The 22408-nt window shown below is 39.3% G+C and overlaps 1 long non-coding RNA gene across 1 annotated transcript in view; it reads right to left on the bottom strand.

Moving 5' to 3' along the window:
- The window catches only part of LOC125087743 (uncharacterized), a 292899-nt gene that overhangs the window by 221724 nt on the left and 48767 nt on the right, over positions 1-22408 (bottom strand). The window lies entirely within an intron of this gene.

Here is a 22408-nt window from a genome sequence, read left to right as displayed (position 1 = left end):
GTCCCTCCTCACCAATGCTTGATCTATATGGTGAGTGGAAGTGACAGTGGGCCAACTTGGATCCAAGCCTTATAAGTACTGGTTGGTTTTTTTTTTGTTTGTTTTTTTGTTTTTTTGCTTGCCCCACTTTCACTTCTGCTGTGATCATAGAAGAACATGTCCTAAGTGACCCAGAGCCCCAGAAGAATGAGGGACTCACAAAACTCACATGAACCTGTCCTAGGCCTGGAGCCAAACAAGCAAATCCAGCCATTTCCAACAAGCCACCGCCAAGCTGCAGCTGCATGAATGGGAAAACAAAAGCAAAACAATGCTTTTTAGAGGACACTGAGTCTTTTTTTGTGCTATTTTTTGTTAGACAGCACTACAGTGGCAGTTGTTGACTAATCCAGACATCAGTTACAGAACTAAGACACTGTTGGAAGAAAATCCTGAAATGTGTTATGGTGGTTGAGAACAGAACAAGATGGGGTGGGGCGTACACAGGACCTGATATTGTAAAATATATTAGCTATTGTGTCTCAATTTCCTACCTAGTAAAATCTGAAAGGCATGTAGCTAATTCACAGAGACAATATGAACATTTAATTGAATAGCATGTCCACTGTTTAACCAGTATTTGTTGCACAATAATTATACTCAAATTTTATAGACATTTTAATAAAAGTTACATAAAATAAAAATGATAATTACAACATGTGAATCAGAGTTAATGAATCAACATTCAAGGACCTCCTAAATCACTACAGGAATGACTTTGGACATCCTGAACACCATGAAATGAAATACTATAAAACAGAGAATAAGCAGAAGTCAGATCACCAACCAGCATTATCTTGCCCATATCCTGTCAAATGACTGCAGCCCAAACCCTCCCCAGATCTATTCAATTCCCAAAAGGATGCACAAAGCTCTTCTTAGTTAATATCTATTAAATGTTTATCACATGCCAGTAAATGTGATTAAACTCTTAAATACTAACTCCACGGCGAACCCATCAAGTACACATGATATATTATTATTCCCAATTGATAGATGAGGAAACCAAGACACGGCAAGCAAGGTAACTTCCTCATCATTACAATTCTACTAGGTGAAAAGATTAAGAATTGAACCCAGGATCATCGTATTATATACAGTTCGTGCTCTTGTCCCCTGTGGTCTCCTGAAACTTCCTGATGCACAGAGGTCCTCACACCTGGCTGCACATGGAATCAACTGGGAAGCTTTGAAAATACACCCACCCCCTGGTCTAACCCTCATAGAGTCTCACTTCATGGATCTGAATAGAGGTCAGAGATTTTTAAACTATCCCATATGATTCTAGTGCAGACGTATGATTAAAAACCTCCAGCACAATGAGAAGACAGTACAACACAGAGGGTGAGAGCCTGGCTGCTCCCTTCAGACCACACAGGTCTGAACCCCAGCTCTGCTATATAGAGATACTCTGTCCTTGATTCTCAACATCCGCATCTGGGGATTATGACTGTACCGCTTCATAGGATTGTGACAGCATTTGTCAAGTGCTTAGAATAGTATCTAGATATAGTAACGGCCACTTTAGTGATTCTTAAAGAGAACAGGCTTGGAAAGATAAGTTGGTTCAAATGGATGTAACTCCAGCAGGAGCTCGGTAACACTGCGAAAATCACTAACTTTATGCCGTGACCTTCCCACCTACGAAGTGAGAATAATTGATAATCAATTGATAATTGATAATCTCCTTTTCTACCTCTCTCTCTCTTCTGAGTTTAATCTAATATTTTTTAGAATAAAAATATTGAACCACGTAAGTATATCCTGTTTTATTTTTGATATGTATTGGGAAATTCGAACATTGATTTTGAATGCTAAAAAAAAAAATTCTTAAGAGTTTTAACATTTAGAGTCATTTATAACTGGCTCACTTCATCCTCTCCATTCAAAGGATTCCTACAGAAGAAAAAAACTTTTTCGGTTAGGAACTCAACAAGTTGGGCAGTAAACACAGGAGAGAAATGTGGGGGGAAGGGGAGATGCAGAACTTAGGATCCCTTGAATTTTAATCAACTCATTTAGAAAACAGCACAATAACAGATTGTCACTGAAATACTATAACTCTGTTCTTCAGGGAAGGTTTTTATTGAGTCATATAATTTTTTTTTTCTTATAAAGGAAAATACAGGATCTGATATTATTCAGGTCTGGGCAACTTCCCAGCAAAAGTTGCTGAGACAGGAAGACGTGTGGTGGCTTTCATCTTTGTGGAGGTGGAATAATTTCAATTTAGAAGCACCTGCAAATATAGGAAGGGGGGAGATTATTTCCAGATCCAATCTGAAAGACTAAAAACTTCCTGACTCCATGCTCTGTGCTTTTCTAAACAATCTATTTGGATTGGTCCAGCACAGATAAAAGGTAATCTATTAAAGGTTGTGTTCTGCTATATTTGTTTTAGGAAGTATTATTTCCACAGTTCTTCAAAGTATTGTTTCGTTACAGCCCATATTTCTATACAGTATCACAATATTGTATAAACATTTATTCAGCTTTCACACTCCCCGTGAGACCACAGACTTGTTGAGGTTTACGTCTGTGTCCTTAAATATAAACTAATGCATATGTGGGTCTCTGTGCTATGTGGTGAGGTAGCACTTTTTTTCTTCCTACAGCAAGATAAATTACTGATATGCAAAGCTTGAAGGTTGCTAAGAGGTGGGGGTTGAGGTGGTGTCATGTGGAAATCAAGAAAAAGGAAGGATACAAACTCTTATCTGGTTTACCCGTAAGTCTTTCTGAATGACTCAGATTTTTTAATCAAGATACAGATACCCAGCTAGGGAAACAAGGCTTCTCCGATGAATATTACTACATGCCTGGGAAGAGTTGAGGCCAGAGTGCTAGGCCTTGCGCTCAGTTGAGGGGTTGTGGATAAGGGCAATTTGAGAGTGCTGCTATCAAGAAGGATGTAAACCCTCTACCCTCTCCTGCTGCAACCATCTAGGTGCCCTGGGAGAACTGACGACATAAATGAATATAAGGAAATGTAATGCTGAAGAACATTCTGGAATGAACCACTCTTAAGTGAATATAATGCCAAGAAAGTTGTCATCCTATGGTTCTCTTTGGAGAACCACAGAAGTAAGATAATTATCTCCACTAATGGCAGTGAGAAGAACAAGAATAGGATCAAGATTAGCCACAACATGTGATGGTAGCTCTTACATGTTTATGATCTGGAGGGTGCAGAAGAAATGAACAGTAACAATGCTCTGATGTGCAGATTTTAGTTATGACACCAGGCCTATGCATGGGGGGTACAGAGGCAGAGGTTCAACCATTCTGGAGCAATCAGAACACAGTACAGCAAGAGAGAGATTTCTGAGCTTCAACTCAAGGGACTAGCACTCCTGACACAAGAAGATATCCCAAGAGACACTGTAGTAGATGCAAAGGAAGACGGTATTTCTTTTCAGGCTTCCCTGGTATCCCTAGCAATACTGGGCTTCTTATCTTAGCAGTGGCAACATCAACACTGAAGAACTCTTAGAAAGCCCACCATAAGATGAAAGCTGGTGAGTCCTTGTGTATCAAAAAATGTATCTGAGCTCCAGATTTACTGGCAAAGAAACACGCCAAGTGACACAGAAAGATTTAATACATATATTGATTCCTTACATAGTCATGGCTCTGGAGATGCAGCAGAAGTTGACAGTTTACATAGAAAAACCTTGGCAGGATCCTTGTTTACTTGAAATACTTAATCCAAAAATGTTCTCTGCTCTATAAATCAGATATCCGTACACGCACTGCAGGACTACTCAGGATCCTCGGACCTGGGCCAGATAGCCTCTCCAACTTAACCTTAGCTCCCTTCCACCTGGCCAGTCAAAGCCCAAATGCCTCAGATTCTCTTATCTTTCTGAAGGATTCATATATATCTATAAATTCTCTCCTATTCTTTTTTGATTGCCTAATTCTTTTTTACTATCCTTAAGGATCACTATCAAGTATTGCAAAAGTATCGCCAAAATGACTAGGAAATTTGAGGTAGTTACCAATTTTCAGAGCAAAATGTTATATTTGTTAATTCTATTTCTGGGTGAGTCCCTTTCTAAGACTTCCAGCAAAGTTAAGCATAGTTTGCATATTTTTTCTTTAATTCTCTCATTACTTCCTATATAGACTGTAATTATAGTACTCAGGATGTTATATTGTAATGCATATTTATTTCCTATTAAACCAGGAGTTCTTTAAAAGTAGGAATCATGCCCTTAATTTTAGTACTGACTGCATTGAACACAGTAACAAATCTATTGTGAGCTTTTAATAAAGAGCCATTGAATAAAACCAAATTATCTAGGGTTTCTGGATACTTTCCATCAACAATGAAGAGCTTTCCTATGGATATTGGTATGAAAGCTCAGCTATTTTTGACTGCCATAAAGATAACGTTGATGGCCCAGAATTGACATTTGATATTTTAGAAGGCTCATCCATAAAATTTGTCTGTTAGTCATTCCTCAAGTTCTATAACTACTTTAAAGAGACTACCTAGATTACATGAGATTTGGAGTAGACACTGGTCTGGGGACAATGACAAACAACTAGGAGACCCTCCTTAAGAAAAACAGAATAAATTACAAAAACAAATAGGTGCAGGATCTCTAAAAGGGCCCGGGTTGTGAGGGGCTCTGAAGCTTAGGCACCATTTGCTTTAAGGTAAATCCCCTCTTTCTGGTATGGGTAGAATAATTTGTAAAGAACAAGATGCAATACACTTTCTCAAATTTTACAAAGTTTCAACATTAGAAATAGTGCAAATAAAAATAAAACTTTTATTTGAGGGAAGGAAGAAATACACCTATTGAAAATATTATCCATTATTTTTTTTTAAAGATTTTATTTATTTGACAGACAGAGATCACAAGTAGGCAGACAGGCAGGCAGAGAGAGAGGAGGAAGCAGGCTCCCCACTGAGCAGAGAGCCCGATGTGGGACTCAATCCCAGGACCCTGGGATCATGACCTGAGCCGAAGGCAGAGGCTTTAACCCACTGAGCCACCCAGGCGCCCCTTATCCATTATTTTTATTCAAAATCCTCTATGTGAATCTACTAAAAACTATTTTTTCCCTCAGAACCCAAACCAAGATATAACCTGTTTTTAATTTATGAACTTACCCATTTCCTACTCGGAAAAGAATGAGAACTTCATGACACATCAAGTGTCTTTCCTTTAGAAGCTAAGAAACATAGACCATAAATGATGGATTCAACTGTTGTAACTCTTTGCAGCCTTGGTTTTCCAAAGTTCCTTTTCCTGCCCACTACTGCATTTTGATCACTCTATCTTTTCTTTAAAAATATTTTTCCAGGGGCGCTTGGGTGGTTCAGTGGGTTAAGGCCTGTCTTCAGTTCAGGTAATGATCCTAGTGTCCTGGGATTGAGCCCCGCATCAGGCTCTCTGCTCAGCGGGAAGCCTGCTTCCTCCTCTCTCTTCCTGCCTCTCTGCCTACTTGTGATCTCTCTCTCTCTCTGTCAAATTAATTAATTAATTAATTGAATGAATGAATAAAAATAAAATAAAAATATTTTCCAGTCTTACTGGGTATAGGTTCACATGTAAAATGCCGCAGATCACCTAGTGTACATAAACAAGTAAAGTGTCAATTATTCCCCTAGGAACTTAGCAGTTAAACAAAAGAACAAATGGAGATGTAAAAGAGGAATCTTGAGAGATGGTAAATAAGAACACAGTTACATGTCCAGTCCCCATCTCTATGCAGAAATCAGAACTCTCTCTCTTCTTCCTCTTACAATGGGGAGACTGAGAGTCCATATGAGAGTCAGGGAGTGAAGCTAGCTTTTTTTTTCCATGACTTTTGCAGAGAATCAATGCAGAGAAGAAAGTCTCAAGACAATGAAGAATTCAGAAACGTTATCTAAAACCAAAGATACAAGAGTAGCGAACCAGAAACAGAGAACAAGGCACAGAGAAAGAGATGGTGTAGGATGGGCTGTAGCTAAGGACTGACTCATTTTTCCATCTGTCCTGTGATGCATGAGCAGGTTGGCTTTACTTAAAGAACCAGTGTATGGAAGGATTTAGGAAACAGAGTCCACATGGTTTTCAGAGTCCAAAATAGCCTTAGTCGAGAGAAATTTTGGCATTCGCAAAAGCTGGAAAAAGCTTTCAGAAATTAGTTACCTTTTCAACTGTGTGAGCATCACTATTCCATCTCCTTCAGAAGACTCCCTCCTTGATAAACCCAGTGCTCCTCCAAGCTCACCTGGCTGCTGGGACATTAGGGAAATTCTATGTTTCCAATGATTTCACATTTACCCTGTTGCCATGATTATCTAAGTATCTTAACAACAATGACTGTGCCTGATCTTTTGTGTAGTTTCAAACCATTAGATGAAAAATTCTATATACCCGACATTGATTTGTTTTATGTGGTTAGTTAGGAAACCACGTTGACATTTATTTTCATTCACTGCACATAAGACTCTGAAATAGAGCTATTATATTAGCATCTCCTCCCTTTTTTATGAAGATGAAAAGTCAGAGACATGGATTAAGTGACTCGTCTGTAGTCCTACAGCCACAAATAGATCTAAGACAAGGACCCGGTTTTCTTTTCCCAAGTTGCAAGTTTTTTCCTGTAGGCTACAGAAGGCTCAGTCAAGTAGTTCTGAGAGGAATCCCTTATAGCCCTGACCTTGGACCCTGTTAGCAACTGAAACCTACTGTAGGATCCTGCACCCAATACGGGTTCCTTCGGTCTATCAGCCAAAAGGGGTGGAGCAGTCTCTGTGCACCACGTAGAGGGCTAGTCATTAAAAACTGGGCTTACATGCTAATGAGGTCACATGCCTGAGACGAGAGTGTATCTCATTGCCTTTAGGATATGACAGAAAGAGTCAACTCGAAAAGTCCAACCCTCCCAGCATGCAGGAGTCTACATAAAAGCAAAGCATATGGTGTGGTTCAGATGTTAATGGCACTGTGTTAACCCAGCACTAAGTGAACAATGCTTGGATGCACATGACCAGGTCTGGAATCACCCTGATGCCAGCAACAGAGCACAGAGAACTGGCTCAGGAGCCACGGGCATCTCCCCAGCATCACTGCAGTTGCTGTCAGCCTTGGTGAAGATGCCAGTCCCAACCAGCCCTGCAGCTGCCTCTGCCGGCTGTGCCTCTCAAAATGTTCACAGCTTTTGCTTTTGGAGTGGGCTCAGTAACAGGTGGAATTCAGGGAGACCCAAGTTTGGTGGAGCAGATCCAAACATGATACAGACTTAGCACATCTGATGGTAATCAGCAGACTGTGCATAAAACAATGAAGGCGGTGGGCGAGTTTGCTCTCTCTGCTCTGAGGGAGACTCCCTGCTTCACAGAAAAGAGTGCAGACTGTGGAATAAGGCAGAATTGGGTCTGTACCTTGACTCTGCTATTTACTCTGTGGCCTTGGGCAGAATTTTTGAAATTTCTGATCTTCAATGTCCTTGTGTGGGTAATTGAACAGAATCACACTTTCTCTCCAAGGCTGTATTAAAGGTTAAATTTGTGTGGCCATGAATGATGCATAATTAAGTGGAAGAAAAAAAAAAGAAAGAAAGAAAGCTGCTGATGAGTAAGTATAATTTTCTCCCATTTTGTTGTAGGTGAGAATATAAGGGAACAGAGAAGAAATTAGTAGGAGATGCTCTATCTGAAAGGCATTGGAAAAAGTCTTGAAGAATCTAAAGAAAATGAGGATTGGGTGGGACTGAAGAAGCAGAGAGTTTTACTTCATACTTCATATTTTATAAGCATTTTGAATGATGGAGAGATTGTGAGAGATTTTTACTGTGTGTGTGTATGTGTGTGTATGTCCTATAAGCAAGCATAAGAGCCAGCACACAGAGAGCATAGGTAAAGAGCCTAGATCACAGTACATAATTCCCTACAGATAATTTTTTTTTCCCCTTTTCTTTAAGGTCATTTAAAATACTGAAATGGGACATCTCTGGTTACTGGGATCTTCTAACACAGAAGCCACAAAATCATTCAATGATGTGGGCAGTTGCCAGGGTACTGGACTCTAAGGAACCAGAAGACACTCCTAGGAAAAAGACTGGAGTACTCAAGCCTGTTTAAAATAATCAAGTGATTATTTCACTCCGCGCCTGGCTGAGCAGTGAGGAAGCCTACTCAGTTTTTGTCCCAGAAAATCTTCAGATAAAAATGGAAAGAGAGAAAGTTTGGGAATGAAAACAACTGTGCGCTAGCCCCGGCTCCACAACACCTGAAAATTCATTGCACTGAACCCTAACATCCCTACTGAATAGCTGATTTGATTTTTCTTCTTTTTAAGTGTTTAAGCTGAAGTGAAGTTAAAGGTAAAAAAATCTTTGTAACAGGGTCAAATGAGATAGTAACTTCGAAAACACTTCGGTTCACTCACGCGTTCGATGTTGTCGGAGGCCCTACTGAGGAGTGCCACAGCAACAGTGGAAAGCCCAGTGAGGAAGCAAGCTGACTTAAATACAATCTAGCAAAAGTCATAAGGGTTCTGGGGCCACAGAGAATGATTAAGTATTAGGAAGAGTTGCTTTGCTTTGTAAACTTCAAAACATTTTGCAAAACCTAGAGGTCTTTATTATTCTTTCTAATTGACCAGAACTTGGCTTGTGTATCTTCCAAAGAAAGGTTTACCTATGAATTGCCAACCTACTGTGTTTTACATTCAGCTGAGAAAAAAGGAGAGAATCTTTTACTTGCACTCTGCAGTTCTCCAGGCTACTCTTTATAAACCGTTCAACAGATGAACAGTCTTGCCCACTCTCTCTCCACAAACACACTTCTTATCGCCTCTACCCGTTATCCCTTTCTCTGAAATATTCCTGCTACTTATAACTAGGCCTACAATCATCTTCCAATTATTGGTGTGAGTTGATATTTTTTAAACAATAACTCTGTGAAAATCCAATGTCCTCCAGCCATACCAGCTCCAGATAATTGGGATGAGTGCTTAACTGCCAAGGTTTTGCTACCAATTAGAGTGCTTTTACTGCATTGGGCAAAAGATGGAGTTTCTCTGTCAACTCTTCCCCCCCTGTTAAGCAAGATCTGAGACCAAACAAATTACCTAAGCCGCCACTGTTAGCAGACTTTCTGTCTAGCCCACAGTGAGACTCACAGATTTCTACGAAAGCTCAAGAATATCTCCCGTTTCAAACAGTAGTACTTGTGAACTAAAAATCAGCATCTTCAAACACAGCCTCCCTAGCAGAGTTAGGTAATACTCCTTTGACACACCTTGGGGAACGAACTCTGGCCCCCCGATCTTAGAAGCCACAAGCCTGCTGGCTTCTAGTTCCCTGGATTTATTATAGTATCCCCTTGTAATTTAAGACTTTTTAAATTCAAGGAGATGTTTTCCCATCTCATTAATCACATTTGACAAAGCAAAGGGGGAGCTAACCTTTCTTATGACACGTAGGCAATAAAAAAATCCATTTCAGGCTGGTTGTTTTATATGTAAACAATTTTTTCTCCTCTTTAATTTTATGAAGCTCGCTGCTCAAAATGAATACCCAGATTTAACCATGTGGAGCTCAACTGACATTGCTATATATAGTTTTTCCATTGAGCATGTGCCCAAATTATCATTGTTTATGTACACATGGAATTTGAGAAACTCACCTGTCAATAAGTTTCTTATTTATTGGCATCATTATGTGTAATGTGCCCCATAGTTTGATGATAAACTCTTCAAAGAATAGACATCCTCCTTTTGTAGCTTCAGCATTTACGGTAACTGGTAAAATACGTTCTAAGAAAAATTTTCCCACGTAAGTCCCGTGCTTAATGCTGAATAGGTCGGGGACAGGACTCACGGAATCACAGTCCTTCCTGCTCACCTCTCTCCCTTGTCTGAGCAAATAGCATCACCATCTACGTAACTGCTCAAGCCAAAATTTTTGAAGTTTTCACTGATTTCTCATTTTCTCTCCCTCCTCTCACTACATTGTTATTCATAATCTATGTCAAGTCCACTTGCACAACATTTCCTGAAGACAACTACTTTCTCCACCACTACTAGCAACGTAATTGTCCAAGTCACCATAATCTCTCACTGGAAATGCTGCAAGATGAGCCTCTGAACTGGTCTTCCTGATTATTCTCGTCTCCCTGAAATGCATTCTCCCACAACATTCAGTGATCTTCTAGACCCCCACTATTCTAAAGACTGACTAAACCAGCAGCATCAACTGGCAGCTGGTGGGAAATGCAGAATCTCAGTCCCCCATCCAAGACCTTCGGAGCCAGAATCTGCCTTATAACAAAGTCTCCAGGGGATTTGAGAGGCACTGATCTAGAACATAAATCAGCTTTGCTGCCTTTCTGATTGAAAGTCTTCAATAGGGGCACCTGGGTGGCCCATTCAGTTAAGCGCCTGCCTTTGGCTCAGGTTATGATCCCAGGGTTCTGGGATCAAGCCCCGCATCAGGCTTTCTGCTTAGCAGAGAACCTGCTTCTCCCTCTTCCTCTGTCTGCTGCTCTGTCTTCTTGTGCTCTATCTCTCTGTCAAATAAATAAATAAAATCTTTAAAAAAAAAAAAAGTCTTCAATAGCTTCTCATTTTACCTGGACTACAGCCAAGAAAGCCCAAACTCTTTAATAGGATTCATGAATCTCCATGTATCCTGACCTCTGCCATACCCTGTGATCAACTCTGATTCCAGTCTCCCCTACACCCACTCTACTTGAGCCACAGGAATGATCTTTCTGCTTCTAGAATATGTCCTGTGGTCTTTGCACTAGCTGATCCCTCTACCTTTAATGTTCTTCCCTCATTATGCTATAGCTAGCCCTTTCCCGTCCCTTTGATCTTACATCATGTATTACCAAGTCAGATATGATTTTCCTTAACTCTTCAAATTAGAGCAGCCATTGGATTATTTATTTCTGTGCTCTTATGTTAATCCTCTGTTTAGCATTTTATTGCCATCTCACATTTTTCTCATCTGGTCATTGTCCCTCTCCTCTCTTCCAGAAAGGATTCCACCAGTCTTGTTCTCTGCCCTTTTTCCAGCACTTAAAATAGTGCCTGTCATACATTACAGGCATCCAGACAGTATGTGTTGAATGGAAAAAATGAAGAGAGTTAGGAAGGGATGAAACTAGATATATCCAGGACATTTCCAGGAAGGAGTGTAGGAGAGGATCCTGGAGAAACCAGTGAGGGCCTACCTGGGACTCACTAAAAGCATGTCTACTTTTTCTAAGTCTGGAATTGGAGACAGTAGGACTTTATTATTTACAGAATAGTGCCCAGGGTATTATAAACCTGTTGGGCTCATTGTAGGCATCCTGCCCGCCCCGCCACACACACACACACACCAACTTTTATATCCGTTTTTCCTTTAAAAAAAAAAACTTTTCAACAAAATCTGATGTGATTCTTCAGGTGGAAAACAGGGTAAATACAACTGGTTCGACATGTAAAGCGCATTCAGGGTTAGGATGCTCTCTCCCTCTCTATGCCTAGAAAAGTAAAACACAGAGGCCAGAGGGTGGCATGGATGGCTGCTTCCCTGACTCAAACAAGAGGCAGTAGCAGGGGTTGTGGGAGAATGTTCTCCCACCCGTGAATACTCTATTTTTTCACTCCCTAGCTCTTCTAAACTGTACTGATTGCACGCACTCGCACATTCTTTGTTTCCCTCTTCCAAAATAGAACATCACTTCTCCCTTCGTAAGGCCTGGAGTTTTATCTGATTTCACTTTGGTTCTCCAGGGACTAGCACAGGAAATGGCCACATAGCAGAATCTCAACAAATATATACTGAGCAAATGAATAAAAAGAGAAAATAACTGATGAAAATTTCTAGGAGACGCAGGAAGGGCTCAAATGGAAGTTAAAGAGATGGAATGTGGTTTTCAGTGAGATAAGGTGCCGGGGTGGCTCAGTGGGTTAAAGCCCCTGCCCTCGGCTCAGGTCTTGGTCTCAGGGTCCTGGGATCGAACCCTGCATCAGGCTCTCTGCTCAGCAGGGAGCCTGCTTCCTCCTCTCTCTCTGCCTGCCTCTCTGCCTGCTTGAGATCTCTGTCTGTCAAATAAATTTTTAAAAAATCTTAAAAAAAAAAAAAAAGACTAACATTTCAAACAGCTATTACTAGAGTACCACATTTGTAAAGGTCCATTCCCAACTTTTTTAGTAGAAGAGGGGATCTGCTGGACACATTGCCATCCCATTTTAACATGCACTATTTGCCTCTAGCATAAATCTATTCTGCAAGTTAGGCTTCTGACTCTGCCTCCCCAGCCAGACAGTATTCCTGCCTCTCATAGCACCAACCTTCACAGGAAGAAGGAGAAGACAGATGGGTTTCCAGTTGGCAAAAGCTCACTGGAGTCTTAATAGAAAACGAATGATAGAGAAAGAGCTTACCTACAGAATGCCTGTTGACTAGAGGGTGAAAAAAATCAATGGTTTATCTAAGTGGCAAGTCACTGACAAAGACAATGTTCCAGCAGTCCCGATCCTTGCCTCTGGTGAATAAAACACTGTGAACACAACGGTGATGTCTCCTAGGATAATGGCATTAGCTCACTGAAGATGCTATTACAAGCCACTTCCAGAAACAAATGGGTCATCAATTAAACAACCCCTTAATTTGTGAATGTGGTGCCTGATCAGAGAGGAGAGATTAAACCACTTACTAATAATTAGTTTTATGGGAAAGTACTAGAGGTTTTAGACATGAAGCTTAGAATAGAAAGAAAATATTTACATGCCCATTCTAACATTGATCACAAACTACGATGGATGATCTCTTCTGTCCCATCAGCTCTCTGGCATGGCACAGTGTAAAGGCAAAAGGGTTTATAAGCACAGAACAGAAAAAAAAAAAAAAAAAAAAAAAAAAGACTTGTATCTAAGCAATGGCTCTGGGGAATATAAAAGGTATAAATTTACACCATTGTTTCAGAGCTTTTGTTTCCTTACAAAGATGATGTTGTTTAGGAGTGTGAGAGTCAAGTGAGGGGAGTTATGTGAAAGAGAATGGGAAAACTATGTCAAGCAGAGAGTAGGTACCTAGTAAGGCATGAATGTTGCTTTTGCTATGATTAAGGAAAATTAATTTGAATGAAGTTAGGACTATGGCAAATTAATACAAAGGCAGCTTATAATATATATAGACATGATCATGAACATCATTAAAATATGGTTATACAAAAACTTTGTTTTACTTGTTATTTCCCTAATAAAAGACCAAAAGTTGTTTAACCTAAATGGGTCATAAGCCTCTGAGGTTATTTAAGGTCTAAATGAGATAAAGATGAGCTATTATTATTATTTCTCAATAACAATATTATGATTTATTGAATGAGGGCATATCCCATGTAGACCCATCAAAATCTAACTTGGCCACATACTGTTTGAATGCATTGCCCATTATCATTTCAATACACCTGACTTTGTTTTCTTTTTCTGCTATGTTAAAGTGAAGCTTTAATAATCATCAATACACTCCCTTTTTAAATTTTACTTTATTTGGTTATATTAATCACCACAGAGTACATCATCAGTTTTTGATGTAGTGTTCCGTGATTCACTGTTTCCATGTGACACCCAGTGCTCCGTGCAATTCGTGCCCTCCTTAATACCCATCACCAGACTAGCCACCTCCCCAGCCCCCTCTCCTCTGAAACCCTGTTTGTTTCTCAGAGTCCATAGTCTCTCATGGTTTGTCTCCCCCTCCGATTTCCCCCCTTCATTTTTCCTTTCCTTCTCCGAATGTCCTCCATCCTATTCCTTACATCCCACAAATAAGTGAAAACACATGATAATTGGCTTTATCTGCTGGACTTATTTCATTCAGCATAATCCCCTCCAGTTCCATCGATGTTGATACAAAAGTTGGGTATTCATCCTTCTCTGTAAAGTTTATGAAAATCATCTGAGTGTGGCTAGTTGTAATGGTTTTGTGATTATTTCTTTTAGTTGTATTTATTTTTTAAAGATTTATTTATTTATTTATATTTATTTGTTTATTTGACAGAGAGAGAGTGAGAGAGCACAAGCTGGGGGTAGAGGGAGCACAGAAGCAAGCTCCCCACTGAGCAGGGAGCCCGATATGGGGCTCGATCTCAGGACCCTGAGATCATGATCTGAGCTGAACGCAGACACTTAACTGACTGAGCCACCCAGGTGCCTGTGTTTTACTTTACTTACTAAAACACTGATAGATATTCTGGACTGAATGCTTGTGTATCCCTCAAAATTCATGTTGAAACTCTACCCACCAACGAGATGGTATTAGGAAGTGGGTCTTTGGGAGATAACTAAAATTAGGCAAGGTCACAACAGTGAGCCCCAATGAATGGGATTAATGCCCCCACGAAGGGTTGCAAGAAAGCTTGCTTTTCTTCTCTGCTCTCTGCCATGTGACAACACCACCCCCCCAAATCCCCTACCTGATTTATTTTTCTATTTGATTATTGCCTATTTGACTTTTCTAATTCCAGTCTCATCATCTTCTCCCTGAAGCCTCCCTTACTTCCCCCAGGTTATCAACCTAGCCCCGTAGTATCTTAACTATCGCTTATAATGTAGGTAGGCTATAGTTTGGCCAGGTAAATGAGCATCCTCTCCCTGCCTAGAATACTAGGACGCTTACTTCAAGGAATTATTGGCTTACATGCTTTTTGGAGTTTAAGGAGTGAAGGTCAGTAAAGTAACATTCAGAAAGTCCCTGGTGCGGAGCTTATGGGGCAGCTGCTACCAAGGGCCTGCTTGTAACACTGGTGGGGCAGTGTTCAACAGGAGACCTGTCTGTGGTTCAGCAAAAAGTGCAGACTGTACCTGAGCGAGAACTGTCTTTGAAGTCACCGGGCTGGGAAACTGGGGACTCACCACATCAGGAGAGCTATATACCTATGGGTGGAGGCAGGTTTCAAACAACACAGTGCTCTAGTGATGGCCAAAAACAAGAATTTGGAGTCCTTCCCCAGTGACTGGATTAACCTTGGTCAGGCCTTTCAAATGCTAACCCATTAAAAAAAAAAAAAAATGTGATACATCTTTGATTCTTTTTCAATGACTAATATGGACTGTTACTTTTATTTTCAGTAACCAAATTAGAGCATGATTCTCTCTAAGGTTATCTTCCACACATACACAAACGCTCTTCCCTGGGTAATTACAGAAAATGGAAATGGAAGTTTTGAATTGTAATGCATTTCCTTTTGTGCATTTGTATACTGGGATATTTATTATTTTGTCATAAATTGACTTCCTCTTATTGTTCTTTTATAACATTTCAGAATAGAAAAGAGTATTTCTCTACTTCCACAAGCAGGTAGGTATGCAGGAAGAGAGAGCAGATAGACAGGGTTTTTAATGGAAAGAAGCAAGTAAGTCTGAAGAGGTTGTGTGAAGTCCTCAGCTCTAGTAGGGAACAGTTCCATCGACACACTTGTTCCTATAGCAAGCTCTTCTTACCACAGGGGCTCAGCACACTGTTTTAAAATTAAAATTATGTGATGAGCACTGGGTGTTATACGCACATGATAAATTACTGAACACTACATCTGAAACTAATGATGTACTCTAAGTTTGCTAATTGAATTTAAATTTAAAAAAGAAGATAATTGAACTAAAAACAAATAAAATTATGTTTACGGGTCCATTTACTCAAGTGAATTTAAGAGTCATGATAGGATTATTTTTTTTTTACTTTTATAACCCACACACTCAGCATGGAAACATACTTATAAATAAATAACTTAAAACCCTTTGTTAATATCACAAAACTTTATCTTCCTTATCTGTAAAAAAGAGGGTTCTATATCACAGAATTAAAATTTGGGAAGAATTCAATTTATTAAAAAATCTACATCTACTACATCATTTGGCATATAGTAATAATTAAGTAAATGTTGGTATACTGTCAATGCCTTGATTCTGAAAAACCACAGACACCTAACTCCTCTGACTCTGGTTTTTGGCATCATTGCTACGTTACATTACTACTACAAACTTTCTATAATACTAAATCCCTGCTCTATTGGGAGCATTCTGGACCAGATTCTGTCCAGACTTTGCCTAAGATTTCCTAGTCTCTTATCATTGTATTGATTCTTAAAGTGTTGTTGTTGTTGTTTTTTTAATTTCTCCATGAAACACAGTGAGAGTCACTCTCTAGACAAAGCCGAAAAAAATTACAACTATTTCACAAATAATCTAATTGCCTTTTAGGTAATAGGGACTAAATCCTCCCTTTAAAATATTTACAGAATAGCTAAGAATCAGTGAAATGAAACGAAATAGCTTGCTTGTATTTTTCCTCCTCTTTGTTCTCTGTCTCCTCCTGGCCTAGAGATAGTAGTTAGTCAAATGGCGGGGGGGAGGGTAAAGTGAAGGGAGAGATGACAGGTGGACAACAGGAAACAGGTAAATCCATTTCCTAGGCTTGAAACTGGCCAGAGTAATACCATTTCAACTCAGAGCAATGTCAGAGATTACAAATTTAAAATGTAGGAAGTGCATAATGTCCTTCAGGCTAATGATAAACAATTTTGGTCCAAACACTATCTTGGCAAAGGACACAAGGTTAATATTATGTAACAACACATACTCCTAGACCAGGTTTTTTTTTTTTTTTAATTGTTCCATGAGAAATGAATTCCCTAGAATATTAATGGCATTTCTAGAAAACACAGGAGTCCCCAGGACAAGTTAGGAAATACTCTAAGCAGTTTTGTTCTTTATGAGAGCCTATAATAGGCAATTCTGAAATACACAGTCCACAAGAAGGAGATGTGGTGAGCAGTTTCCCACTCTTTCTGTGCATATTGTGAAATGAACATCCTGTCGAACATACTATTGAAGATGACTGTAAATACATAAGCATAGAGGAACCACATCATATATACTACAAGAACCATCATTTCACACGTCTGCTCAGTAATTGGTGTTCTCCTTTAAGGCAGTAACCATGTTTATCTACTCCTCCCATCCGTTCTTAACATGGTGCTTAGCACACACTTGGCACTCAATAAATGATTATGGGATATATAAATGGACAAATGGACAGATAGGTGGGTGGATATGATGTCCATTCAACAACTGCAAATTAAGTACTGATCCTCTAGAATTAGGACTGGGTACAAACCTGTCTCTTCTATATATAAATTCTGTAATTATAGTGTTTTCCTCATTTTTAAAACAGATAATATTCTTGAGCACATAGGACTGCTCTAAGAATTGCATGAACTATATAATTATTGCTTAGCAGAGCATTTGGTTAATATACGATAACTTGTATTAAATGCTATTAATATTAAATAATTAAATTACAATCCAAAAAGATACTTGAGAAAGATATGATATAAAAGAATAAGTAAACACATTTTTTTCACCTTGCTCATTTTTAAAATAGCTTTAAATGTTCATTTAAAAGCTGCTCTGTGTAAGCTAAAACGTTCAAATGTTAGATGAGCTATAAAGCAAACTATTAAAGGCCTATAATATGGCACTTTGTCAAAATGTTCCATCTTGGTAGTATTTATGTTAAGTAATATGATCCGATTTCTCCATGGAAAAATGTTGTCGCTGATTTAGTAATGTTCAGTATTACTCACTGTGTTAAAAGGAATGTATATTTAAACATGAAAAGCTTTTTGTATGCCATTGTGAGAAAAATTCTGAAGTGGAGAATCTAGCTTGGCATTCACAAGGTTTCTTTTTTCCTAACCCTTAGAATGTGAAACTTTTCCCGTATGTGGCCTAGAATGAGGTCAGAGATCTGAAAGGAGTGTCTTGGGCCAGAGAAGCAGCAGCTCTGACTTAAGTCATTATAGAAGTGATAATCAATCCAGAGGGATGCTCCTTCTGTCACTAGCTAAAATGTATAAAGAGTCAGCCCCTGAGAAGCCCTTTGTAATTTAGGACATCTATTGTAATGGATCTTCTGGTAGCTATTGAAGGCAGTAAAAGGCTTTCAACATCAGCACAACAAACAAGATTTGAGTCTAAGTTGATATCACAAAGAATGGTGTGATGTATGGCTTACCAGGGGCAGTTAGCAGTGGATGTAGAATATGACACTAATGCTTTAAGTGACTACAGGGCTCCTTTGCTAAGTTTTGCCATCTTTCATCCATGGAAATTAACTTAGTAGCCTGTATACATGTGTCAAAGCTGGCATTTCCCTAACCCTCTTTTATAGGAAATTTGAAACTAAGTGAAATGTAGCTTTTAACTAAACTGGATATCTGAGGATTCATGAAAATAGTTTTAAGTTAACTAGGAGGAAATCAGACCTGGATATGAATCCTAGCTCTAACATCGTACAGATGTGCAATTTAGGGGACATGAGGTAGCCACTTGCTACCTCAATTTCCACATCTGTTATGAGAAGCTTTCCATGAACAGATAAAGGGTAGGGACGCTGGCACGAGACCGCTTGGGTTTGAGTCCAGCTGCTCTGCACAGGAACTGTTTAGCTATGCATAACAGTGCCACTCTCTGTGCCACTGCAGTCACCTATGGTACTGGTCTGGAGGGCTCCCATGACAAAATACCACAGCGTGGGTGGTTTCAACAATGGAAATTTATTTTCTCACAGTCCTAGAGACTGGAAGACCAAGATAAGGTTTCATGAGATTTGGCATCTTGGCTTGAAGATGGCCTCATTCTAATTCCAACTTCGATGGACTTTTTCTCTGTGTGCATACACCCCTGGTGTCTCTGTGTGCTCAAATTTCCTCCACTTGTAAGGATTCATTGGATTGGAGCTCACTCAAAGGACCTCATTTTAACTTAATCACCTCTTAAAAGGCCCTATCTCTGAACACAGTCAGATTCTAAAATACTGGGGTTCAGGTCTTGAACATCTGAATTTTCACGGGAACACCATTCAGCTCCTGACATTTGTAAAAGAGGAAAAAATAATAGATTCTATCTCACAGAAAGCATAAACAAACAGAGATAGCTAATGCTTTAAAACAATGCCAGATGATTAGTAAGTACTCAATATGTGTTGGCCATTATTGTTATTCTAGCTCACTATGGACAAATAAAATAATCTTTATAAGCCTTGTTAAAATAGAGAAAAGGACAGTATCTTCTTATAGAGTGTTTGCATGGACTAAAGATCTTGCATGTTAAGTGCTTAGCTGAGTGCCTGGCATATTGCAAACTCTGTACAAAGGTCAGTCACTAATAATAGTAGCAGTATTGTTACTATTGCTGTCACTGTAAATTATTTCCATGAACAAGATATTTATGCTTATTTCACATTACTTATAAAAACTGGTATTTTGGATCAGTATTAGTCTATATATTTTGTTAAGAAGAAAGTGGACTTCCAAAAGTAATGGGTTTAACCAAATTTTTATAGTTATGGATGGGAAAGCCATGATTTAACCCTTCCTAATTAAAATCAAACTGTCTTTCATCTGCACACTATCTCTGTCTATTGAACAAATGAAGAGATAAGAATGCAAGCCCCCATCCCAGAAAATCAGATCAAACTGAAATCCTGGTACTTTTTTCCCCTAAATATATCACCTTGTTCATGTCGAAGTGAATTTTTTGCATAGATTCCATTCTCCATTTGCTTATTGTAACATTTACCATCAACTGCCTCACTCTCTTGTAATCACATGATTCCTGACTTACTTCTAGTAGACTGTGAGCTCCTGAAAGGAAGGGGCTGTTTCTCATTCATTTTTACATACCAGAAGATGGTCAACAAATATTTGTTTGGTTAATGATTGGATGAACTACAATTAAAACCATAAATATGCATTAATGCCTCTTGATCATTCTTTTGAGTTGAGAATCTATTAAATATGGAGCCATTAGAGATTAGTTATTACAACCACCTCTTAATATTTCTAATGACCCTAACTCAAGCTATGATTGGAAAAGGGGTTTGATGTAGGGCAAGGAAGAAATTCAGAAGAGCAGTTTTTGTCATATTCAGTATTTTCAACATAAGCCTGCCTAAATTACTACACAACCAGATATACTGCATTTCTTTCTTTTTTTTTATTTTTTTATTTTTTCAGCATAACAATATTATTTTTGCACCACACCCAGTGGTCCATGCAATCCGTGCCCTCTACAATACCCACCACCTGGTGCCCCCAACCTCCCACCCCCCACCCCTTCAAAATTCTCAGATCGTTTTTCAGAGTCCATAGTCTCTCATGGTTCACCTCCCCTTCCAATTTCCCTCAACTCCCTTCTCCTCTCCATCTCCCCTTGTCCTCCATGCTATTTGTTATGCTCCACAAATAAGTGAAACCATATGATAATTGACTCTCTCTGCTTGACTTATTTCACTCACCATAATCTCTTCCAGTCCCGGCCATGTTGCTACAAAACTTGGGTATTCATCCTTTCTTTTTTCTTTTCTTTTTTTTTTTTTACAGCTTTATAAATATATATTTTTATCCCCAGGGGTACAGGTCTGCGATTCGCCAGGTTTACACACTTCACAGCACTCACCATAGCACATACCCTCCCCAATATCCATAACCCCACCCCTCTCTCCCAACCCCCCTCCCCCCATCAACCCTCAGTTTGTTTTGTGAGATTAAGAGTCACTTATGGTTTGTCTCCCTCCCAATCCCATCTTGTTTCATTTACTCTTCTCCTACTCCCTCAACCCCCCATGTTGCATCTCCTCTCCCTCATATCAGGGAGATCATATGATAGTTGTCTTTCTCCGATTGACTTATTTCGCTAAGCATGATACCCTCTAGTTCCATCCACGTCGTCGCAAATGGCAAGATTTCATTTCTTTTGATGGCTGCATAGTATTCCATTGTGTATATATACCACATCTTCTTTATCCATTCGTCTGTTGATGGACATCTAGGTTCTTTCCATAGTTTGGCTATTGTAGACATTGCTACTATAAACATTCGGGTGCACGTGCCCCTTCGGATCACTACGTTTGTATCTTTAGGGTAAATAACCAGCAGTGCAATTGCAGGGTCATAGGGTAGTTCTATTTTCAACATTTTGAGGAACCTCCATGCTGTTTTCCAGAGTGGTTGCACCAGCTTGCATTCCCACCAACAGTGTAGGAGGGTTCCCCTTTCTCCGCATCCTCGCCAGCATCTGTCATTTCCTGACTTGTTAATTTTAGCCATTCTGACTGGTGTGAGGTGATATCTCATGGTGGTTTTAATTTGTATTTCCCTGATGCCGAGTGATATGGAGCACTTTTTCATGTGTCTGTTGGCCATCTGGATGTCTTCTTTGCAGAAATGTCTGTTCATGTCCTCTGCCCATTTCTTGATTGGATTCTTTGTTCTTTGGGTGTTGAGTTTGCTAAGTTCTTTATAGATTTTGGACACTAGCCCTTTATCTGATATGTCATTTGCAAATATCTTCTCCCATTCTGTCAGTTGTCTTTTGGTTTTGTTCACTGTTTCCTTTGCTGTGCAAAAGCTTTTGATCTTGATAAAATCCCAAAAGTTCATTTTTGCCCTTGCTTCCCTTGCCTTTGGTGATGTTCCTAGGAAGATGTTGCTGCGGCTGACGTCGAAGAGGTTGCTGCCTGTGTTCTCCTCGAGGATTTTGATGGATTCCTTTCTCACATTGAGATCCTTCATCCATTTTGAGTCTATTTTCGTGTGTGGTGTAAGGAAATGATCCAATTTCATTTTTCTGCATTTGGCTGTCCAATTGTCCCAACACCATTTATTGAAGAGGCTGTCTTTGTTCCATTGGACATTCTTTCCTGCTTTGTCGAAGATGAGTTGACCATAGAGTTGAGGGTCCATTTCTGGGCTCTCTATTCTGTTCCATTGATCTATGTGTCTGTTTTTGTGCCAGTACCATGCTGTCTTGAGGATGACAGCTTTGTAATAGAGCTTGAAGTCCGGAATTGTGATGCCACCAACTTTGGCTTTCTTTTTCAATATTCCTTTGGCTATTCGAGGTCTCTTCTGGTTCCATATAAATCTTAGGATTATTTGTTCCATTTCTTTGAAAAAAATGGATGGTACTTTGATAGGAATTGCATTAAATGTGTAGATTGCTTTAGGTAGCATAGACATTTTCACAATATTTATTCTTCCAATCCAGGAGCATGGAACATTTTTCCATTTCTTTGTGTCTTCCTCAATTTCTTTCATGAGTACTTTATAGTTTTCTGTGCATAGATTCTTAGCCTCTTTGGTTAGGTTTATTCCTAGGTATCTTATAGTTTTGGGTGCAATTGTAAATGGGATGGACTCCTTAATTTCTCTTTCTTCTGTCTTGTTGTTGGTGTAGAGAAATGCAACTGATTTCTGTGCATTGATTTTATATCCTGACACTTTACTGAATTCCTGTACAAGTTCTAGCAGGAGTTTGGAGTGGAGTCTTTTGGGTTTTCCACATATAGTATCATATCATCTGCA

The sequence above is a fragment of the Lutra lutra genome, chromosome 16 (genome assembly GCF_902655055.1).
Source record: "Lutra lutra chromosome 16, mLutLut1.2, whole genome shotgun sequence".
In the NCBI taxonomy this organism is placed as follows: Eukaryota; Metazoa; Chordata; class Mammalia; order Carnivora; family Mustelidae; genus Lutra; species Lutra lutra.
Note: the sequence above shows the minus strand (reverse complement) of the source record. Positions and strands in the feature narration are given on the sequence as shown.